A 23979-nucleotide genomic window follows, 5' to 3' on the forward strand; every position below is an offset into this window, starting at 1 on the left:
CACAGAGCTCTGTGCACTCTCTTCAGCCCCAGTCTGGAGCTCCACATTGGGGCTCGGAAAGAGCGGGCACAGTTGGATATGGAGGAAATTTGGCCGTTTGGCTAATTGCAGACTCAAAAGTGTAACTTTAGGTGATGAGAGGGATTAAGGCATGTTGACTTGTGTTCACTGGGGGAGCTAAACTGACACTTAGTTCCCCCAAAGCGGACAGTTCCTGAAACCCCCTGGAGTTGGCAGGGGGGTCTGGGTCACATTAAGAGGGTACTGTGTGGCCTCTTAGGGCAGACCACATGACCAGCTCCTCTAAAACAAGTACTGCTGTGTCCATAATGTCAAACACTTCCTCCATTGACATCCATTAGGCAGATCTGGAGGTGGCATTTGAGAGCTGAAGGAAAACAAAGGGTTGAGAAATAGCATGACCCATATGTAATAAAAAATTTCCCAAGTCTGTTGTACTGAGAGAGAGAAATGTTTACTCAAAGTATCCATTCACTTTGTACATATTAGATAATATTTTCTTTTTCTATGCAGTACTGTTTTTTATAGCCATATAGCCAATACGATTTGATTATTTTCCCATTAGCAAAATGTATAAAATCCAATTACAAACTGATTTAACCACAAATTGTTCAAATTAAAATGTTTTGCATCCCTTTTTTAAAAATTGACCCCTTCAAATTTGAATACATAAAAAAAAAAATCATCTTATAAAGCTTGTCAAAAGTTTGTTGCGTAATGTGTCGTGTTTTCAGAATATTTTAATAATATATGTATAGTTTAAAGTAATCAGAAAAATAGATTTTAAAATAAAAAATGACATCACATTAATAACAAAAAGGTCTTTATCATTAAAATAACTGGTTCATAGGTTTAGAAATGCATTATTATCTTTGAGAATACATAATCCGTAATTTATTCAGCAAATACAAAACCTGATATTTTGTACAGTCATGCAACATTGAAAAAATCACAGTATAATTCCATTTGTAATAGTTAAAATATTGAATTTTGGAGATAATAACAATTATTTATAATGCAGCTGTCACTAAACTTTGGTTTACATTTAGTCATTGCTAACCAGGTTGACTTCTGCTTTCATTATAAAACTTCCAATACTTGCTGCTTTAAAGTTGCCACAATTTAAAATAACTTAAAATACCTTAATTTATAATGTCATACTCTACTTCAGCTATACTTTAATAGCGATATCCCCTTATCTTTTTCTTCTGCACCCATAACACATTGGCAAAACCAGCAAGAGTTGAAAAAAGCAGTGCAGACTTGTAGAAATCTTCCACATCATATGTGTTGCAGCAACCTCCCATGTGGCTCACACCGAGAAGGCCTAAACATTGGAGGGCACTGAATGTGGGCAAAAAAATAGCCCTTGTGTTTGGGTCTGATTTCTCAACTCATTAATCTTGTCTGTAGCCATAGTGTCTTACAGACTGGCATATTTTAGCCTGCTAGAATGTAATGATATTTATTAAAACATGTCCTTGCTTGCTATATGTCTCTTACCGTATCTGACATCATTGTCCTGATACGGAGTTGTGTTGACATGACTAAGAGAAAGTGGTGGGACATCAATATTATTCACATTTCATTCCCGTTTGTTAAGAATGTTTTCAATTTATTCAACTCTGTAAGTAAGAAAAAATACAATGTATTATATATTATACAACATATTATATATTTATGATGATGTATTAAACCTTTTAGTTCTGTTTATCTTTTTTTGCTAACTTGCCTGCAAAGCTAAACAGGGACTTACATAAGTACAAATATAACCAAAATTTCATGAAGGGGAAAAAATTATATTAAAATTATAATATTTCACTGATTACACACTGTTTTGACAGCCTTCATCTATCTTTGCACAAGCTAATTTATTAAAATCAAGGGGCAGCATTAAAACAAACGGACAATAGAGGCAACACCTGTGTATGTTGTGCCTTTGTAGGCCACAAAGAAAAATCACTGCTTTTCTAGCTTCCAGCTTGACTGTTGATCCATGCTGAAACCTTTGCATCAGATTAACTGAGGGGAATGTTTGGCTGTTGAGATGGTATGAAAGAGTGTCTGTGTGTATAATCTCTGTTACTGGCCTTGGAAAAAGCAGTAGCTCCCCTGTGTGGTTTGCTGGTGTAAGAGCACCTGGCATCGCTGGGGGAGAGGTGGGCATTTGGGTACCAGAACATAACCAGAACATCTGCTCCTCCAGCACAGCAATATCTAAGCCTTAATATCTTTAACTGAGGCAACGATATCAATACATGCAGTCACTGTTGCGTAATAAACATGGAGAAAAGCAGCTGCTTAATGCTGAATGAAGCGCCACTGGTAAAATCTTAAAACCTAATCATCTGCAATAAGTTAAAATGCAAATTTCCAATTATATATTTCCAAATATATTCCATATATTTCCCCCATCAATGTTTAACCTTAGGCCTGTGTTCTTGTTGATGGAATTAAACAAGGAAAAGCCTCTGTTATCACTTCTCTCTTCAAGTAAAATATGACAACTATCACCACACACACACACACACACACACACGCACACATACATATATTTGCATACATACACATCTGCAGAGGAAGTACTCAAACTGAAAACAATAACTCTACTCCTTATTGCCAGTGTCCAAGTTTCTGTTGTATTTGTAGCTATCATGACATACTTGCACAAGCAGGAATATGCACATGTAAGTTAAAGTACTTGCTGATACACAGTTAGTTCAAGTTGATGTTTGGAGTGAACCATGATGTTGCTTAGCTTCAGAGGCAGGCTAATACAGGATCAGATGTCTCTGTCTACATCAGAGGGGTTTATGGACAGCTTTGGTTGGCATATGCCCTCTTTGGACACTGGACACTTTACCACCCCCCTGCCTCAGAATGTTTACATGACAAGTTTCCCTGGGTGGTGGTCCATCTAAATGTATACACGCATTCACATAGTTTGTGTTGTGAAACCATATCTTTCTTAATTTTTTTACTTTAATAATTTTCATTCCAAAGGTTTATTAAAAACTCAATTCCATCAACACAAATTCCATCATTAATGTTAAAAATAATCTTAATTTCTGAGAAATAATAAATCTAACACACTCTGGGTTAGATACAGGCACACACTTGCACACACACCTGCACACATTCTTAAACACAAGTCCATTCCAGTGTCAGGCCTCATTGGTGTTGACACTTTGAAGTTGTCGGCTCCTTGTTTACTGATGCAAATTATGAGGTAGGCGACCTTCAGAAGAGCAGCGAGCGTAGCGGCTTCGTGGGAGGTGGGTCCTTCTTCTAATGCTGCACCCCAACTCATCTTCTTCAATACACTCACCCCTCCACGTCTACACCTCCCATGCATCCACCCACCAAATGAAAAGCTGGTTTAAGGTGGATTCATTTGTTTGAAAGGTCTAGTTCATCAGGCTGAAGTAGTAAACCAAAGGGGCTCAAACCGAAGTAGAGCAACTTGGCCTCCTGTTGCTGTTTATTCATACATTTTGTATGAATATGTATATGTAGAATTGACTAATCAATTTTTAGACCTTTTAATTTATTGTAAAGTCCTCAGGGAAGAAAAAAACTTTTGATTCACACGAAACAACTACTGTCAGTGGCCTACTAAGGAGTTTACACTTCACTTGACAAGCATTCAGAGAGGCATTGCAGAACAAACAAATTATATATATATATATATATATATATATATATATATATATATATATATATATATATATATATATATATATATATATATATATATATATATATATATATATATATATATATATATATATATATATATATATATATATATATATATATATATATATATATATAAAAAATCACAACTTGTCCAATCAGTATTTTTATTACACTTTGAGTTACTCAAAATAACTTGAACATTGTTTTCAAATTTCCAGAATTCTGGTTTTGTGGTTGTGCTGAACAGAAAAAGGAAATACGAATCGACTTAATATTGGGGGAGTGAGCAGTCGGCTTGACCAAATTAGAGTAAACAGGAGTCAGTCAGCTGGGATTTCTGCTGCTACTTTCAATGGTGAGAACGCCGCACTCCACCTTTTCCCACTTACTGACCCAAACACACAGCCCTGTCATATACAGATAGCTACGGACACAATGTAGCTATGTGAATGATTAATACAGCTGTTTATTGTCGTTATTGTGTGTGTGTGTTATATTATTTTATTTAAACTACTGTTTCATTTAGTCATTTAGCACAGGCTTTTATTCAAAGCGACTTACAAGTGAGGTACAAGGCAGCAAAAATCTAAGTCTAAGTTTCTGATGAGTATATTCTTCAATAGGCATTTGGTATTTGTGGTTAAGGATAGGGTAAGGGGCTGGGCAATACTTAGGTCACTGAGTATCCTCAAAAATGTAGTAAAACCAATGTTTGTGTGTGTGTGTGTGTATGACAGTTATGTTGTGTAGAAAAGCCATTGATGACTGATGATCTGTTGAAAAGTCAACATATCCAAAACAAGAAAACAAACATTGTAGTCCCCCCTTGAGCAATAGGTAATAGGATGAATCATTCAAGTATCGTGTGCATGTCAGTGACATACAAGTTTCTGTGTGTAATGTGAAAAAAATAGTGTAGCTCCCCCTTTAGGCCAACTACAAACATCTGAAAAGGAGCACATCATCAGCTTGAAAAAGTTTTATTAGCAGCAGCTAATCATTGTTAGAGACAGATTTTCCCATTGCAAAATGTTACAAATGTACTCATGCATTGTGTGTATCTCTGTGAGTTTGTAGCTGTGTGTTTGGCTGTGTGTGTGTGTGTTATGGATTCAGAGTTAGGTTTCTGGATTTGTATGACTTTGTGTGTGCCTGTGTGCATGGATGAAAAAAATGCTTTGAAGGCGGGTCATTAGTGTGGACAAGGATTATCTAGGTCCCAACTTACTACTTCCACCCCCTGTCACCCCCCACCAGATTGTGACAGCCGTCACTGTCAGTCACTTAGTGCAGTGCAGTGTGTGTGTGTGGATGTGTGTGTAGGATTGTTTGCATTAGGGTAGGCTGAGTAAACAGGGGTCAGGTTACCAAAGAATGCTTTTCCATATCATTCATTACAATTAAAATGTGGAAAAAATATCTCATGGGTGTCAGGGGAGAACATTACTTGGTAGCACCAGATCACAATAATTTTAAACAACAAGGGTTCGTATTACATGTTGGCATGTGATGAAAATTTTAGTACATCCATAGATGACATTTAATATGCTGTCTGGCTCTTTTAATGTGTTTGATATATAATTTAATTATCCCTCACATTTGTTAAATTCAGTTTATCTCTGCCCTTTTATACCCGCATAAAATCAAAACAAGAGAACAGCTTCCTCTTTAAATTGTTTGACAGTTGGCGAACAATAATTTGGCAATCATTGCTCAGTGTAGTTTAATCTCTGGTAGTCACTTGGCTTAGCTCCTACCTTTTGTACCCTCCTCTATATTTGTGAACTTCTATATGCTCAATAACCCAGTGCAAGCTGTTGTCAGTGTTATATCGTTTTCCTTCTGTTGTCATATTACATAAGTATTTGAATGTAGTACTTCCTGCAAAGAAAACTTGTGGCAGTAAAACCTGCAGGCTACAGTGACATGAACGCTTACCCAGGCAGAAAGGTCTTACATTGAGATACTTGGTCTTATGTGATCAAGAGCAGCAATGATTAATCATTGAACTGATTATTCTTAATTCACAACACAAAAATCTTTCTTTGTTCTTTTAAGTGTTTTATCGTTTTGATATTTTCTAATGTTTTTATTTATTTTCTAAAGTTATTGGATTTTAACTTCTGCAATGTGATATATTTTTTGTGTCTCAATTATACAGAGTAAACTTAGTATGCTTGGGATTTAAATGTTTACTAGTTTGTTGTCCGTTGGGCTTTGAGATACTAGGATGATAATTCTTTTTAAATGACTGATCAATGCATCAAGGAAGAAATAAAATATTATTGCATAATAAGTTACTTACAACCTTGATTTTTATCAGAACAATAGAAATTATCTAAGAGATAGAGGTGACAGAACCGTGCAAAAAAATCTCCCTCAACTTTAATAATTGTAATTGAATAATTATTTCTGTTTTTTTTTATAAAAAGATAACAAATCACTTTCAGTCTTACCAAAGACTTGTTGTTTCTCTTATTTTCTTTCATATCTCTGTCAGTGTCTCTCCTGTTGCTGCTGTAAATTCATTAAGTGCACTCAGCTTTCACATCATTGCAGGATGAAACCTTTTCAACATGAGCAGATGTATCATCTTTTCAAGCTGTTTATTTTTACACCATTTCAAAAATGGCTCGCACTCAAATTACAAGTTATTTTAAAGCATCTCTTTTCTTGGTGTCTTCTACGATGTCTCCTGTCAACTCTGTGATTATCACCAAGACACCTGTTCACAGGGAAGTAGGAAAGTAATACACACACATAGAGTCTGTGAGATCCCTGTGGCTATACAATCCATTTCCTCCCTTGATATTTAGACATTGCTAAATGTTCCCTGTTGCAGACAGAGGTAGTAGAATTAAACAAACTCAAGGAAAAAAGAACTGTAGCACAGTGTACCAGCCTAAAAAAACCCCACTCATACAAGTGGAGGTACCACTTCTTCAAATTCCCTTATTAAAGGTAAACTACTAAGTAAAAAGCACAAGTAGCTCACTACAAAATTGAATTCTCTTGACATCAGCTCTTCTTGTTGCTAATAAAAAAAAACTTAAATGTACTTTAACACTGTTGAACTTGATTCTCCTGATAAATAGGAATGTACAGGCCTAGGTTGCAATTATTTCACATGTACCTCAAAAGTAATGTTTCTGCCAAAATCTAAATGTTCAGGTATTGCTAAGATTAATTTTTACAGAATTAAAGAGACAGAAACCTGATTTCTGAGAATTAAATTTGAAAAATCAACTTGATCTAATTGCTTTTATAAAAATATGTATCCTTTTTAAATAGCAGCAAAAAACAAAAAACAAATGTTGACTACACCAAACATTTTAAATAGAGGTAATGTTGAACTTATTTCACAATTGTGCAGAAAACTATAAAGAAACTTTCAAAGGGAATAACATAACGTATCTTTGTCAAACGATACGGTATGTTGTTAATTCTAGTAAGAATTGAAAAGTGTGCCAACCATCTCTGTTACCTTGAGATTTGTTGTGGAACAAAACGGCAGCTGTTTAAGGTATCGCTTTCTCTACTGCTAGTTGGTGTTTTGTTTTGAAGTAACTAGAAACTATAACAGACAAGTGCTTGTAGTGAAATTAAAAGTAAAGTATTTTCACTCTGAAATGCTTACTTAGTTTAACCAAGTACCTGTCAGCACTTAAAGTGGTCAAAATCATCTTTACTAATCTCTGACCCACATTATTTTAATAATTACTGTACGTTTTGCCCCAATTACCATAATCAGTATTGTTTAAAATGCATTGTTTTTAGTGGAGTACATTTTCTTTTATACTTTAAATACAATATAGTAAATCTGCTTTGTACTTTTTACTTGAGTGAAAGATTTGAAGTAGTACTTGTAGTGGAGTATTATTTCAGGCCAATACCTGCACTTTTACTTGCCCTCTACCACCTCTGCACACAGTCTCACATTTGTCTGTCTATCTGTGTACTGCGCAAAGTGCCCGTGCTGACCTTTGTCCTCCATGACATTATTAAGACCACCAGTGTTAATGTCAATGAATGAACATTTTGGAAGACACACCAGGATATGGCATCACACTGCATCTTACCATGATTATATGCTGGTCTTCTGAGCTTATTTAGCTTTTTTTTTCTTTCTTATGACTCTGGTTGTTTTGCTCTGTTTTACTCTGCCTGTCTCCCTATCTGTCTCCTACTTTCCCACCCACCACCTCCTTCTCTCTCTGAGTGAGATGATTTATCCCCTGCTCTGTTTTCCCTGGACCACATGGCCAGGCAGTTTGCCCTAGCTCCACTCATCCAGAACCGATGTCATTCAGATCCAGTTAAATAAATGGCCCTATAAATTTCCTCCAATAATAACCCCGGTTGCTGGAGGAATGTGCGGCGGCTCGTTAGGGATGGAACGGGTGAGGAGGGGTGAGAAATGCACACAACCCGGAGACCCAGACAGCTTTTGCCAGTGTGAGAAAGCATAGATGCTGTTTAGATGAAGAGGAATTTGGGTTGTGCAAGTGTGTGTGGAGGGTGTGGGTTTGGGGTCTACTAGCTGTGAAGGAATGGGGTAGTGGATGGGGTATTCCAGGCCCCTGTCTGTCTCCCTACCTGAAATGGGACCTAAGGGACACTTTAAATTAGCCCACCCAAAGACAGAGACACCAATCGGGCCTCTGTCAGACCCAGCTAAATCTAGTCAAGTGAAATGCGTTTCCATGTGTGTGTATGTCACTACATATGTGTCTATACTGCACTGTTATGCAGCTAACTAAATTTATATACATGTATGACCATTAACTATCTAATCTACTAGCAACAATACCTGCAAATAGGCAGGAGCACGTTGACAACTACGCAGATTTAGATTTCATAAACAAACTAACTGCCAAAACATTAGCTTATGTAATAAGTTTCCCAGCTTCTTTATTTGCTTGTTTTCTGCTGGGTTAGGGTTAATTATGTACTTGTGTACTTATTTTAGACACAGTTTTTTTTTTACAAATTACTTATTGCTACTAGTGGATGTTGTCTTTCAGACCTGCTAAGGTGAAAAGCTATTGTAAGAATCCGGAATACTTGGTGGATGTGACAGTCTACATCATTTCACTAGACAATACTCCCATTTTAGCTGGTCTTGTTAGAGTAATTTTAGATAGTGACGTTTTCTTTCTAATGAATGTGCATAAAAAAGTGCATATTAAATAGATAATAACCAAAAGTTTAATTTGAAGAATTTCTTTATTTAAACTAACAAAAGTGACAGAGGGAGTTTCCGATAAAACAACCCCAAAAACTGGTATCCAAACATTTTTTTACATTGCTCTTTGCTAATAAAAACAGTGACAAGGTGACTGATTCAATAAGATTTACTATTATTCTATTAAATTTTTTAGTTATGGTAGCTTTGTCTACTAACTGAAAACCTGCATCATGAACTTAATGGAGGGTGAGTTCTGCTCTTGTAGTGTTGCTTTTTCACTCAGTTGGGTGTTGTGTTTGTGTGAAGCTCCAGCTGATTTATTTGCCCTAACTACAGTAGCTGGCTGGCAGCACAGGAGAAAAATGTCTGACCTCCACACCGTCCTGTCATTACAAGTCTCTGTGGGAAACAGGAAAACTCAATATTATTATTTTTTTTTCTCATCAACAGAGGGATGCACTTAAAACAAGGGTTGTGGGAGTGTTATGTTGTCACACTTTACAGTGCTCAATAGAAGCAGTCACTGTATTAAAGAAAAATTAGGCACATGACATTTTCAAAAAACTTCAGTGCCCCTCCTACAAAGTGCCTTTCTCAGCCTCCACCCACCACATTGCAAATGACATTCCCTGGCACTGTAAAACAAACCTACCTGCCTAGACTGAAGGAGCTTTATGTTTAAAATGGGTGAGCTACCATTTTCACTGACCTGGAGGTGTGCTCTGTGCTGGTGAAGGACATGGAGGGTGGACACCCATTACCTCCACACTGCCTGACTCCAATTCTTACACTCTACCTTGTCCAGTTATTGAGCTGATTGACTGGCCCACTGTGTGATGCCAGTGACCCGAGACCTGTTAACTGGCTTAAGTTGCTGACTTTGTCCGACACCCCCACCTCCATCTTTCCCCAGTGCCACACTGCCACCCTCCTGCCCCTTGTCTGCAGAAGATGACAAATCACTCTCCGCTTTCTAAATGGGGCTGAGACCCTGCGTGGCCCCTGGTCCCCTGCCTGCAGCCTGCCCTGTCTGCTTAGAACGGGGATTCCTCATTCTGGCATGGGGTAGGGGACATGGTTAGTTCTACACTTCCCCTGCACCCACAAGAGCTGTAGCTTATATCTGCACTATGTGTTTATCAAATATGCAGTGAGAAAAGAAACATAATTTGAGAATGATGTTGATAGATTGGCTAGAAATATGAATATCAGCCAGACTGGAAAGAATTCTGCATTTATCACCAGAGAGGATACAGTTTCATGTTTGTGTACCTGTGTAGGTCTGTTACATCCTTGTTGCATGAAATGATCCATCTCAGTGTGTGTGTGTGCGTGTGTGTGTGTGTGTGTGTTTGCGTTTGCATACCTGTTGCATGAATTGGTGAGTGAGCATGTGTGCAGCTCTGTGTATGTGTGTACTTACGACATAACTGTCTGGCTCCCATGTGAGGTAGTAAATCTATCATTCCTGCTACGTTTACCTACCACTTCACAGAGCTGTATGTCGAGTGTAAACAGCGTTTATCACTGCATGCAAATTAGCCTGTAAGCCTCAACCTCCACAAAGCCCCCATTCACTGCCAGCATGGCATTTTTCCAGCAGCTTAAATCCAATACCCCAGATTATACCCTCTTTCCGAACTGTGCGCTGCTTTACTGTCACTCATGCTCTCCAGTGGTTCACTCCATATGTCATTTTACAAATAGTCTGATGATTCTGGAGCCAATATTAGAGTTATAACCAGTTCTAATCACATAAATGTCACGTTTCAACCTTGACAGGCCTGTGAACGTGAGACACAAGATTTATCTTTTCAACCTTTTTCTCCTTATATTTCCTCTTCTTGATCCTCCACTCTCCCTTACTTTTCTTTTTATTTTATTGTCCGTATGCATCTTCTCAGAGTTAATATGTGTGACAAAAGCATGAGGGCAATGCTGTTCTGCAATTAAACCCCCTACCTGATTTGTTTGATTATAATTGACCTCAAATGTGATGTAATCCTGTTGATTCTTAATTAGATTTTCCATTAACATGTCCAATATAGTTATACTGGCAAGGACCTGACTTTTCCATAAACTTTAAACTTGGTTATCAGCAACCATCAGCTTTCTGAAATCTGAACATCGGCAGCACATGTTGCTGTAAATTACAACTTATTGCTCCACTGGGAGGTAGGAAAGATTTATAGGATACTAATAAGCACTATCTCCTCAGCAGATCATACTACATGACACAGAGTGTGTGTGTGTGTGTGTGTGCATGCGTGCATGAGAGAGATGAACAAAGACACGTGTATACTTGCACGCAGAACATGTACGATAATGTAAAATAATTCATATTGTACTATTATTTCAAACGGTACAAAATCATATATTTACTGTAATTTTTAAAAATTGTTATTTTTCCCAGTGTTTTCTCCTCTTCATTGATGCTGAATTGTCTTGCCAGCATTCAAAGACTTGGATTCAGAAGACTATAGAGACAGTAAATAGTAAGTTATATTCCGATACTTTTTCCGAATATTTTCGTAACATCTCTTAATAAATACTTTGAGTATGGATTTAAACTGAGAACAGAAAGAAGGAAGACATGCACAGACAGAGTTTTCCCAGCGACTTTTACAAGTGACTTCTCTCCAAAAAGGCTTTATAACCATCTCTGCTTTGAGGCAGACACACTCTTATTTCTTAGAGCAAAGCCCTGATAAGGAAGCTGTAGCTAAAATGCTTAAATATTCAGCCTGGCTTCCTATGTATAAATGTAAGCGGCGCGTAAGGTTAAGACTTGTTCCCTGTCAGCGCTGCTTTTGGTTTGAAATTGCTGCCTTCTTGTAAGACCTCCCTTTGACAGAGCAACAATGCCTTCAAATCTTACTGAGGAAGCTCTCACACAAAAAGAGAGAAAGAGAGCTAATGTGCTGACTGTGTGTGTGTGTGTGTGTGTGTGTGTGTGTGTGTGTGTGTGTGTGTGTAAAGGCATGCATACACGCCTTTTTGCTTTTATTTCTTGTGTCTATTTCTGTGTGTGTTCACCTGTGACCAGGGCTATTCATTAGGCAGAGATGAGCTCATGAGGGTGGGTCCAACAAAGGGATTGGTGAGTGTATGGGCTGGCAGCCTCAAATCCAAGGTTGATCCTGGCCTTTCACCCTGGAGTGTAGTTGACAGAAAGCATGGTGGGTGGGTTGGGAATGAGGTGGCCAAAAGAATAAGTACCAGTGGATACAACACTGTGTTTGAAAAAGTGCTAAAGGTGGAAAGTATTAAGGTCTTACTGGTGCTGGTGATGAAAATGACCATTTTCTATGATTTGCTAACCCTATAAAGTAACAGTGTGAAGAGCTGCTGGTTCAAGCATTTTGGCCAGTGTGAATTCTTTTTAGTAATACTGACAGTGTTGGTACTATGTAGTGTTAGTTGTAATGTATCTATTATGTTTTGACCATCAGATTAGAGTTTTGATTCTCATCTAGCAAATTGTCTTACATTTATCTATAGCAGATTTAGAATGCTTCATTTTAGCACCGTTGAAAAATTGACTGAAAATATCACTTCTCTCATCGCTTATAACCAACAATAAGGGTGTATTTTGATTTTCGTCTTTGTCGACCCGTCCAATATTCAAACTGCTTTTAGCACTCTTTTGGTCTCCACCATCTCAGCAGGGAAATATTTTACTCTTTAACCATGCCTTCTAGTTGCTAATTATTTCTACCTGTGTACAGTGGGTGTCAAAGCTTATTTGATCAAAATGGAAATTAGGTTGTTAGAGAAGTGAGACTGGCTAGTTTCTATGAGTGTCACATGACACATTTTTCCCATATTTATTGAAATTTGTTTTCATCTAAACCTTAAATATGCTCAATCATCTAAAATTGTCCGAGAACAATATTAACTAATGTCAACAGTTGCATCCGTTGCTTCCAGTTAGACCACTTACTGTATATAGCGTATTATGTTCATTATTCTCAAACCTCAAGCACACACTCCCTCTCAGGATTCAAACAGTATGTTTCTTGGCAGCAGCTGCAGGCATTTGTGCTGTGGGGTTAGCAATGTGCGTATCAGTTCATGATTTAGTGTGTGCGTATTCTCTCCTGCTGGGACAGCTGACAGGGCATTAAAGCACTCTGAGCAGCATGTAGCCACTGGCATGTAGTCTGCAAGGGATTTAGAGGGCACAGAAAGTCGCTATGTTTTTCTTGGTTGCCCCCCACACACACTTTCTTACTTTAATGTGGGTGTCACTTCCCTTACTGTTCTCAGACATGTGCGCACACTCACTTAGACACTTAAAAAAGGTGAAAATCCATTGTGAATGATGAAATCCATCCTTTGAGGTTTACATTTCTGCTTCCCAGAGTCTCTCTTTCTCTCTCTCGTCTGATTGATTGTTTAGCCCTGTTTTCGTCAACAGAGAATTCCACAGGAAACAATGGTAATTAAGAAATATGGATGTTGGATACATCTATTTGCTTTTCTAAAATGATCATTAGCAAATTTCAGCTGCAGTCATTCATCACTGTGCAGAGGCACTTGGCATCAGACACACACCCTGTTGCAGGCCTATCCCACCATTTCTCCTGGTGATGACTTCATTAGAGCTCGATTTGCTGTCCTATAAACATGTGTCTCTCAGGGAGATATGATATAATGGCTGGATTATCGGTTCATCTGTCTTCCATACACATGGTAAAGCATAACATCCTAAAGCAATACAAGGAGGTGAACAAAATGATATTATCCCCATGACACAGACTTTAATTTTGAATGCTGATATATATTTCTGTTAGCTTTGAAACATCTGATTGTATGCTTTCAGGGAGATATGAGGCAATTAATGAAGCTCACAAGAGGTTCAACATTCAGCAGAGCATCACTCACACAAACTGAGTGAAATCTGAGAATCTGTGACATCATTACAAAAAATTAAGACATACTTGTTGAAAGTTTTCATTTCCAAAGTAAACAATACCTTCTGAATAAATAATGAATACCACCTAATATCTTCATATTAATGAAAGTACATGTGTAAAAAAGTATAAACTATAATATGGCATTTAAAAGCTGGTGCTGCTGGGAGAAACCTTGTCAACTTCCATGGTGCGGTATAGTTTACAAAAACTAAAACAAGACATTTTTTCCCCATACAGCATTGGCACTAATGGTCTGTTAGTGATTTAACACATCTGTGTGCCCTGTCCTCAAATCATGATTTTCTGAGTAGAGCTAACACTTCTGATTGATACATTAAGTCAGAGAAAAATATTAGAAGAAGATTCATACTTTATCTTAGTTTATACATATCTTTTGGCATCATAAATACTCAGTATTATTACATAAGACAACTCTATCGTTCACATCCGTGCCCATGAATTGTGAGTTTAGTTAAGTTTGCCTCCTGATCCTGGCTCAACTAAAATCTTACCACACTATGGAGTATCTCTTTCGCCAGGCTGCTTACATCGCTGTCAGTTGTTGAGTCAGTCAGAGCAGAAGAGGAAGTAGTGCAGGCATCTCTGGTAGTTTAGTTGTTGTAGCTTAGCCGACTTTACTAGCGTTCACCACCACAACTTAGTATCACAGCATCCAATGGAAATGATCCATTCCCATTTCCATCACAGGTAGTTCTCTGGCTTTTAGACAAGACTAAGTTTCTAAAGTTTATAGCCTGTCATTATACATATAGCTACAGCTATACATTATAGCTGTTTTATACATATCTGAGCAATTACTATAATAATTACTGATAGAAACCTAAACAAATGACAACAAAAACATGATCACTGACTGATGTGTTAGAGGTACACAAATCCAATACTGAAGTAAAATGCATATGTGCTCAATGACAATAAAGGTTTTTCTTCTTCAAAACGGCAAGTATTGGCCTGACAAAATATACTACAGCAATTTGGCATATCTCTTCAATTCTTTCTATTTTCCTCTAAATTATATTTGAATGAAAGTCAACGTAGCCTAAAGTGGCTATGCTATCGTAATGTACTGATAAATTGTACTGAAGTACAGAATTACCTGTCACCTCTGTTCTCAGCATGGCTAAACATGACACGGAGAGTGAAAAGATCAGACAAGACTTAAAGATGTACTGGGTTCATATCATAGTTTTACCATCAGATGTGATGGTACACTTTACAGCTTGGTAATTGTGCAGTAACATTTCAAGAAATAAGAAGGTAATATAAACCCAGCCAATGAACTTACTTGACTCTGCTGCAGCATATCAGCTCATCTTTAAGTGCAAGTGTGTCAGAAGGGGTAAAACATCCAAAACACTTTTGATCCATCCATACAAGTTATTTGTAATGATTTATCACACCCCTCGCCTGCCTCTCCTACCATTTTGAGTTGCCTGAGAGTATATTTTACCAATCAGTAAAGGATTCAAGAACATGTGTACGGAGGGATTGAGATATTTAGAGTCTAGCTCTTGTGCTGATTTACATACGTCGTCTGTTACACATACGCACCCCCGTTCTCCCCTGCTATGTCTTTGCTGCTGTTTAGCTCTTAACCCATGACCTGACAGCACAGCAAGACCACCCCATAAATAACTGTTTGCTTGAAGTGAAATCAGTCAATCTTGTGTTTGTGCCTTTTGTGGGTTGTGTTACATGCAAAGTTGTCTGTGTGCACACAAATAGTTTGGACATTTTCAATCTGATGTTAAGAGGAACTTGAATGACATTTCTATTGCTGATATATTATCTGAGGTCATATTTATGCAGAAATAGGGGAAATTATTAAGGGTTCACAAAATTGTACGTGCCACTGTTGATAAATAGTAAAATGGTCTGCACTTATACACCACGTTTTACCTACTGGAATTCAAAGCACTTTACACGGCCCATTCTCACTTACAATCACACATCTGATGGGGGAGCTGCTATGTAGATGGCCAACACTCACCCGGGGAAACTAAGTTGGGGTTCTGTGTCTTGCTCAAGGACACTTCAACATGTGACTGGAGGAGCCGGGGATCAAATCAACAACCGTGGGATTGATGGACGACGTCCTGTGCCACAATCGCAGGAGGTAAACTATAGGAGAAATTAGTGTGTGCAGACAGCCCCCTTATCCTATTATTTAGGTATTGGCAAAAATAAAGCCAATCAAAATCTGATCCTTATTTTTCTGAACTTTATGTCCATCTGCTGCTCTTCACATAGCATTCTGCTGAATAATAAGATAAATACCCACCTTTTGTTGTAAAATAACAAAAATTGAATTGCTAAACTCTGAATATTTAGCTAATTAGCAAATTACATTGTACTTTCAGGTTAAGCTAGGAGCTTCTCATTTTGATTTCATACTGTAAGCAGTGGCTTATATGGGATACAGTTCTGTTCTCTGCAGCAAATGTACCTTCCCAAGAATTTATTCTTAAATATTAAAGTGGGCCCATCTAATCTTAACAAACCTGACCACGAAGGGAAAATTACAGTACAATATGACATCAAAGGTTACATTTACCTACCTCCTAAAAACATCAAATGGACTCAATAATGAGCAACCTTAGCAGCACAAGTTAGTGCTTATAGGAGACCAGGTAAGTCTGTAAAAATGCATATATAGAACATTTTTATGTTCTTGCTTTAAATTTTTTAGTTTAATTTGTAATTTGTAAAATCTTTTACAAGGTAATGGTAGTCAAAGAATACAAATATAATTAAAAATAAAGAAAATAAAAAAGTATCAAAAAGTATCTTGTGTTACAATTAATGAAAGAGACTACTACATTAGGGCCTATATGCAAATGCCCCTTTGTGCACCCCTGAGTGAGTAAATATTGACATGAGCCAGCGATGTGTCAATCATTTAGTTTTTATATTTTACATCATGTTCTCATTGTGTTCCTGAACCACCTCCCTGCTAAGCCACAGAGTAACAGAATAGAAGAAAGACTTGTTGCAACTTGCAGTATCCAGTATAAGGAAAGAGGCAATTATAGAGCTTGTTTTCTGGATAAACTCCACAAATAGTGTGTGAGGAGATCTGAGCCGGCACAATATAACAAGACTCTAACAATAATAAAATAAAATATTTTATATAATAAACATATAAGGTTTAAATGTTGTAAACTATTTTCGCTATTTTACTTAAGTATATACTAAACATGTGTTTTGATGTTGGATCTGTGTTTCTTGCAGTAAACACTTGCATCCCAGTGGTTGTTAAATGTGGATAACTTAATTTTGACAGAAGTAGTCTCATATAATGTATCCAAGTTGTTCCAAGACCATTTCCTCTTTTAAATAATTCTGCATGGTTAACCTCTTGAGGATGCACTTTTGAGAATCGCTGGTCCATGGGGTCTCATCTAAGTTTCCAGAGGTTGACCTGATGTCCTGTTTGACCCCAAAGGATTCAGAGCAAGGCTGTTGGAAAGGGCTCTTCTGTGTATGTTTTAGATCCCACTTCCCCCTCCAACATCTCCCACATCTCAGGAGGTCCGGCCAGGCCTGGCAGCCCCTCAAAGACGCCCTTCTTTTGCCCTGCAGCCCTGAGGGGGGCAGCCCCCAACAGTTATGCAAAGTCAACAAGCCCTAATTGTAGGATCGGATTACAAGCTAAATTCTTCTTGAACCCATTAACAACTGCAGTTAATTATAAGTCATGCAGAGGGGTGTTTGAGTGTGAGTGACAGCTAGAGGAGGTGATACAGAAACATGGCGGAAGTGGGGAAAAAAGCCTGGAAACATTTCAAGTTACATCACCAATACAATACACACATGCACACAGGCACATTACCGTTTTTAGAAGGACCTCCCAGACTACAGTAAATCTCTTCTTCATTGGTCTTTGTGGCAGGGATTTGCTCTAATGAAGGACGGGATCAGAGCAGTGACTCACACATTGTCAAAGTCACAATCAAGCCAATTTTCATCCAGCTCCAGTGTGTCAGTTTGACAGCAGGCTCTATCTGCCCTTTAATTACACTCCTGGGCAGCTGAGTGCACATCAATCTGAAAATAAGGCATAGATACGAAGAAATGAGCCATCAGACTGTGGGGAAAGTTGGATAGGCTGATGTGGTTGTTATTACTGACTATGAGTAAGCTTTACACATACCTTCTAAAGTTGATTGAAAATATATGAATATAGAAAATACTAAAGAGAGACAGTTGTCAAAATGTCGGCCTTGTCTGTTCTTACAGCTCCAACCTATAAAATATACTTCAACAAGCAGGTGTATAATTTGATGGTTTTAAATCTGCTTTTCATGGTCTTATCTTACAAAAGCCCTAAAGACAGATTCAAATTATTCGATACACAGAAAGATAAGTTGCTTGCCAACTTTCCTACAACTTTTTCCACTGCGTAACAAGTCCCAGCACAGTCGATCTCTGCAGCAGCACTCAGCCTCATTCTCATAAACCCACTATAGTTTCACCGATGTATTTGTTATAGTTTCACTGTAATCTGTCTAAGAGCTGGACCACCTTGGTCTTCTAAATAAAATAATAAACATTTGCTTCAGATTCACTTCACAATTACTTTTAAAAGTTCGAAGGAAGTAGACCAAATCAGTGACAGGAGAACAGAGGCACCATCAGGCCTCGTGGCTCTAAGCCTGTTTTATTGAATTCTCTGTTGTCTTTATGAAAGTCAGGCTAAGACGGGGCAACAGGTGCCAGTCTTAAGTGGGACGAGCACGATGTTCCTTTTGACCCTAGAGGAAGACAGGACAGCTGCAGTGTCTGGGTGTCGGGGGAGGAGTGAGGAATGAATGGACTGACAGTGTTCACCAGGTTACAGATAAACTGCTTCCAGGTCAAGGCCATAGACAAATTACAAAATATTCAGACCCTTTCACTTAAACATTATTCTGCATTGTCATTTTTTAATGACAATCTACATCCATCAATCTACATACTATAACCCATAATCACAAATTAAACCCACACACAGCATGATAGTGGCACAACAATGCTTCACCCTAGAAATTGTATTAACCAGATGATAAGCCGTGCCTACTGTTTACCAGACTAGTATGAGTTGCTGAACAGTAAAATCCTGATCAATCCACTGCAGTTCGGCAAATTCCTTAAGAAATTCTTGTATGTTCTTTGGCCAATACAAATGTGGTGGCTTGCATTCTGCTTTACTTTTGACATCATCAGTTATCTTAAAATACCACAGACGTTTTTCCACCTCCGCCTACCTGCAGAGGCTAACGCAGTAACAGGTGAGGTATCGGAGATGTTGTATAAGTACAAGTACAGGTACACAAAGGCAGTATCAGACCCGATGCCCAATACTGGTATTGGCATGGGACATCCCTAATGATAATTCCTCAAAGTGAAAAGTGAAAGCACACTGACAGCCTCCACTACCGTATGTGCCTTGACCCTGGTCAGCCTGGCAAAAACAAAGAAGAAAGAAAGTCGGCGACACAGCAAGTTCATGTGTTTATTAAGGATCCCGAGGCAACAGCAGCACAAATTGCTGGCACCATGTTCCTCCTTTCTCTTCCTCTCACTCTCTCTTTCACTCACTTGTGCTCTCTCTCTATCTCTCTGTTCTTCACTTACCCCATTACATTTAAGTCACCCCACCGTCTCCTCCTTTTCCAGCTGCAGTCGAGGAAAACCCCTAAGCATTTGGCCAGAGAGCCAGTCAGCCAGTCGGTCGGCCCGTCTGCTCTGCAGAGGGCCCTGCCAATCATCATCTGGTTTTTCTCATGGTGTTCTGCACGAGTCTTTCCATTGCACAAGTGCCATGGTGTACCTTCTGGGGTTAAACCAATACACATGTCTGAAGGCCCATATTATGTCCAAACGTTTTCTTTAGGAAGCTGCCTGGAGTTAATATGTCATACTAAGTAACAAAAAAAGTCAGGGATTGGAAGTGTCTTGTAGTTTTTACTATTGTTGTTTGTAATTAGAATTAGATATAATGAGAGTAACAGCACCTATTAATGTCCTTGATTATTTTAGTCAGCCCCACTAAACTAACAGTAAGTTAATCTCATTCATCGATTCTTTCAGTCAACCTGCATCAGTTATATATTAGCACCTGTGAAAACACTGATTGCCTGCAGTACATTGGTGTGTGTCTATTGTTATGTTTAACTCTTTAGTTAATCTGTTAAGTAAACATGAACCTGTTTGACAATGCACTGTTCTCAGCCCATTCTCATTCCCGAGGCACCGCTTTGTCAAGACCTTCTGCATTACATGCTGTCGCTGAAGGTACCCATTTGCATCGGTGATTGACACTTGGAGCGTTCAGGGTAGTTATTTAGAAACCCCTGCGCTTCAATATTTGACAGCAAAATCGATGATGTAATGTAGGCAAGTGGACAGGGATGGTGGACGGTACAACAAGACACAGGACTTTTCCACAGGACACCCCGTGGTTTGACTCTAGTGCGAGATGTTGTGCTCTTTATTGATGATTTTTTCATAATGTGGCGGATGTAGTATGTATATTGAGTAAGCACTTTTTGTAGCATTTTGTTTTTATTCAATTTGTTTTCTAACTTAACCTTTTATCTTAGGTTTTTGTGCCTACCTTTAACCATAGTTGTTTCTTAATGTAAAGTTACCCTGAAGTTGTTTTCCCTAACCCTAAAGTAGGTTTTTGTGCATATAAAGTTGTTCCTGTCACATCGAAAGGTGACGGTCCTGGAGTGTCCAATACTAAGGTCAAAGTGCACCTGCAGCATCAATACCGGACGCAGTTGTTCCCAGGGCGTCAAATAGTGGCGCTCCTGGAGCGTCCAATAAAATGGCAAAGAACACCTTTGGCATTATTACCATACCCCAAAAGACGCACAAGACTGCACAATTTGACGCCTTAGGAGCATCAATATCTCACGCTGTGGGATGACCATGTGTTGCTGTTTCACAATCTTAGATGGATTCAGAAATGCAGCACATGCTAATATTATTAAGGAAAGGAAGAATATCATAATTCAATGTTTGGTGTTTTCCAAAGATTGCTGTCACTGCTGTGTTAAAGCATTGCACGATAACAGTTTAATTTTGCCAACAGTTTAGGGCTCAGTTCCATATATTAGCATTACTTTCACAGCCAGTATGAACAGGAACCCTAGGGTACATGAAAGAAAATGGACAGAAGACTTTATGTTTGACTATCAAGCTGAATAAATTATTACAATTACAAATTGTTATCTGTAGTCCATGGGCACATACAGTCTCCACTATGGCAAGTTTAGTTACTTTACTTTTGGATTGACAAGTAAAGCAGAAATCCTTTTTACAAATATTACTGTACCTACGTAGAAATGTCAAGGTGTTCAGTAGCCAAGAATGGAGTTATTTGGATGCCAATTTGATAATGACTAATACTTGAAGGGCTGTGCAGAGTTTGGAGCATATGGAGTGAAAAAGAGCTGGTTTACAGTTAAACAGAGTAGTTTGATCCTGAGTCTCATACTACCGCTAGCATAAGTTGCATATTGTAGCTTTAAGAGAAGATCCTTTAGGATTTATTGTACGCACATATAATATATCTTTAGCTTTAGCGCGATGGCAAACAACATGAATAACATTACAGCTGTAGCAGTGTTGCAGTGTTGTTTCCTAACACCGTAGATAAACTGCCCCTGTGTCTCCATCCCATTTATGACCTGATTGTAAATGGCTTCCAGATGTCAGATTCAGAAGTAGGCCTGTACTATGATAACAGACAGTGTGAGCCAATGTTTAAAGGAATCATCATTTTTGTTTAGGAGACTGATCAGGTGATTGTTAGCAGAGTCGTGGCATGATGTGGAGTGTGTGTGAGAGACTTGTTAAGGACTCTTTGCTAACTTTGGACTTTTTGGAAGATTCTAAAATCTTCCTCCAGGACACTTGTATTTTGAGTTGTAGTTTTCTATTAAATTAAGTGCTTAACCAAAGCCAAGAGCAGGATAACCAAGCCTGGTGAATGGAAAACCCCGCATTGCCCCAGGAGACATGGGGCTACAGACCGACAAGGCCGCAGGAAATCGCCATGGCAACAGAACCATCCTTACGCCAGCATAGTTACCAGAGACCAGTCAAAGTAAATAATAGAGCTGGAACTTAGAGGAAACCCCTCAAGCCTCCAGTCCGTTCTCACAGCTGGCCTTGTTTCTGGTCCTAAATTTGAAAACTTGTATGTGTATGCATGTCCTAGATAAACAATTACATAAAAATAAAATAATTACATGTTTTTTTTAGAGTCTGCAAAGCAGCTCTCTTTACTTTTACATCAGATAACCTGACAAATCATTAAACAGATTTTCACTTAAAAAATTTGTCATCCGATAAAGACTATCCTCTGTCATTGGATACTCCAATAGCTCCTTGCTCCCGTCTCCTTTTAATGCCAGATCATCAAAGAAACCACAGTGAAGATCAGTATAACAATTCCTGTATTGTCAGCATTACCCACAGTCTACTCATCCACTTACTATATATTTGCGCTGACGAGTTCCTGTGTGTGTTTTGGTGGGACAGTTTGGGGCATGACAGAGTTGCTTGCTTAGTATTAAACAGGTGTTCATTGTAGTCACACAATACATATGATTGTTCCCATTGAAAAGCTGTAATCTTGCATAAAGCACTAGATGGCATTGGGTTTGTCAAGTGTTGCCCAGATTGTTAGCTGTTTAAATGCTGATTATGTGTAATTTGGCTGACACCAAGGAGGACATCCTGTACCAGAGAGCTGTCATGCCTGAGTGCTCTCTACAAGCATTGCAGTGCTGTAAAGCAAGGTGTATTCTACAAAGCATTTAATCTACAGCATATTCCATGTTTAGCAACCATTTGAAACCTTGAGCAATGAAGTTTATGAAATATAAGCTGTAAGTAAAAATGGCTTCAGGGAAGTATCCATCGGTTGATTGATTGCACTGTATGTGATGCATAACCTAACACTGCTCAATAGTCTCCCTGCTCATTTCATCTGCATGTTTTGTGACAGATGTGTGAGGTAGCACTCGTGGAGATGAATGACAACACGTGTAACCTCACTCACAGTGCCAGAATGGTAACCGATCTCTTGTGCAAACCACTGGAGGATGATCCCTACAGAAGTCGAGAATAAGAGGAAAGCATCCATAAATTATACAGATTTGAGCTGACCCCTGCCCTGCTTTCTCAGAGAAACAGTTGTGGCACAAGGGCACTTATGAATTATGTTCCACTATTTAGTCCAAGTTTCATTCTGCAATAATTTATGCAAAATCTACACAATATCAAAAAAGTAGTGCTGACAAACAATCAAACAAAAACAACTCTCAACAAATATTCTACTGAGACTTTTCTGAAAAGTGTGTTAGATATGTGCTGGTAAATATTGCTTTCAGGAAATGGCCACAGCCTTGTACTCTGAGTCATACACTGTCAAAAGATCACGCACTCACTGTCTTGTTTGCTCTTAGGTTACAGTACTAACTACCAGTGATCGACTTGGAGGCATTACAGCCTCAGGCAGCTCATAGACAGACATTTGTTTGTCTGAAAAAACAGCCCTTTCAGTTGTTTGAACGTGGCCAGTCTGGCAGCATAGTGAGAGTTCCTACACAGAGGACTGTGAGGGGAAAAAAAGTTGAACTTGGCTCAGCTTTTGACAGAATGCAAAACGTTATCTGACAATTGTGTTTGCTAATCATATACATTGAAGATACCTGCAACAGCACTGTCAAGATAACAGTGAATGTACTGTGACATGTGAGCCTTTACTACATGTAAAGAAAAAAGTATTTTACAAGTTTTACTGTGGCTAAATATATACAACAACTAAATAGATTGGAGGCATAATGAAGCATACTGTAAAATTATCATTCATGCTGCTTTTCATTCTTATGGCCTAAAGAATGCAAGCTGCCTAATAAAATCTTAAAAACTTAGAGGTTTAAGATATTTACTGGTTTAACCTGGTATATACTAGGCAACATAATACCCACACAATGCATTCTAGGTACCAGAACAACAGCAACCATTCATAACCAACTGATATAAATATAAAAAACATTGTAAAATATGCAAATAGTGCATTCAATAATCAAAACTGACAGAAATATCAACATCTTTTTTTAAATGGAGCAG

General features: G+C 38.3%; 1 long non-coding RNA gene across 1 annotated transcript in view; it reads left to right on the forward strand.

The window, feature by feature from the left end:
• Positions 1 to 23979, forward strand: part of LOC137136179 (uncharacterized) — a 78164-nt gene that overhangs the window by 8340 nt on the left and 45845 nt on the right. The window contains exon 2 of the long non-coding RNA XR_010915555.1: positions 3939 to 4075. This is a non-coding gene — a long non-coding RNA (uncharacterized lncRNA). The remainder of the gene's footprint in view (positions 1 to 3938; positions 4076 to 23979) is intronic.

Source organism: Channa argus, chromosome 11 (genome assembly GCF_033026475.1).
Source record: "Channa argus isolate prfri chromosome 11, Channa argus male v1.0, whole genome shotgun sequence".
Classification (NCBI taxonomy): domain Eukaryota; kingdom Metazoa; phylum Chordata; class Actinopteri; order Anabantiformes; family Channidae; genus Channa; species Channa argus.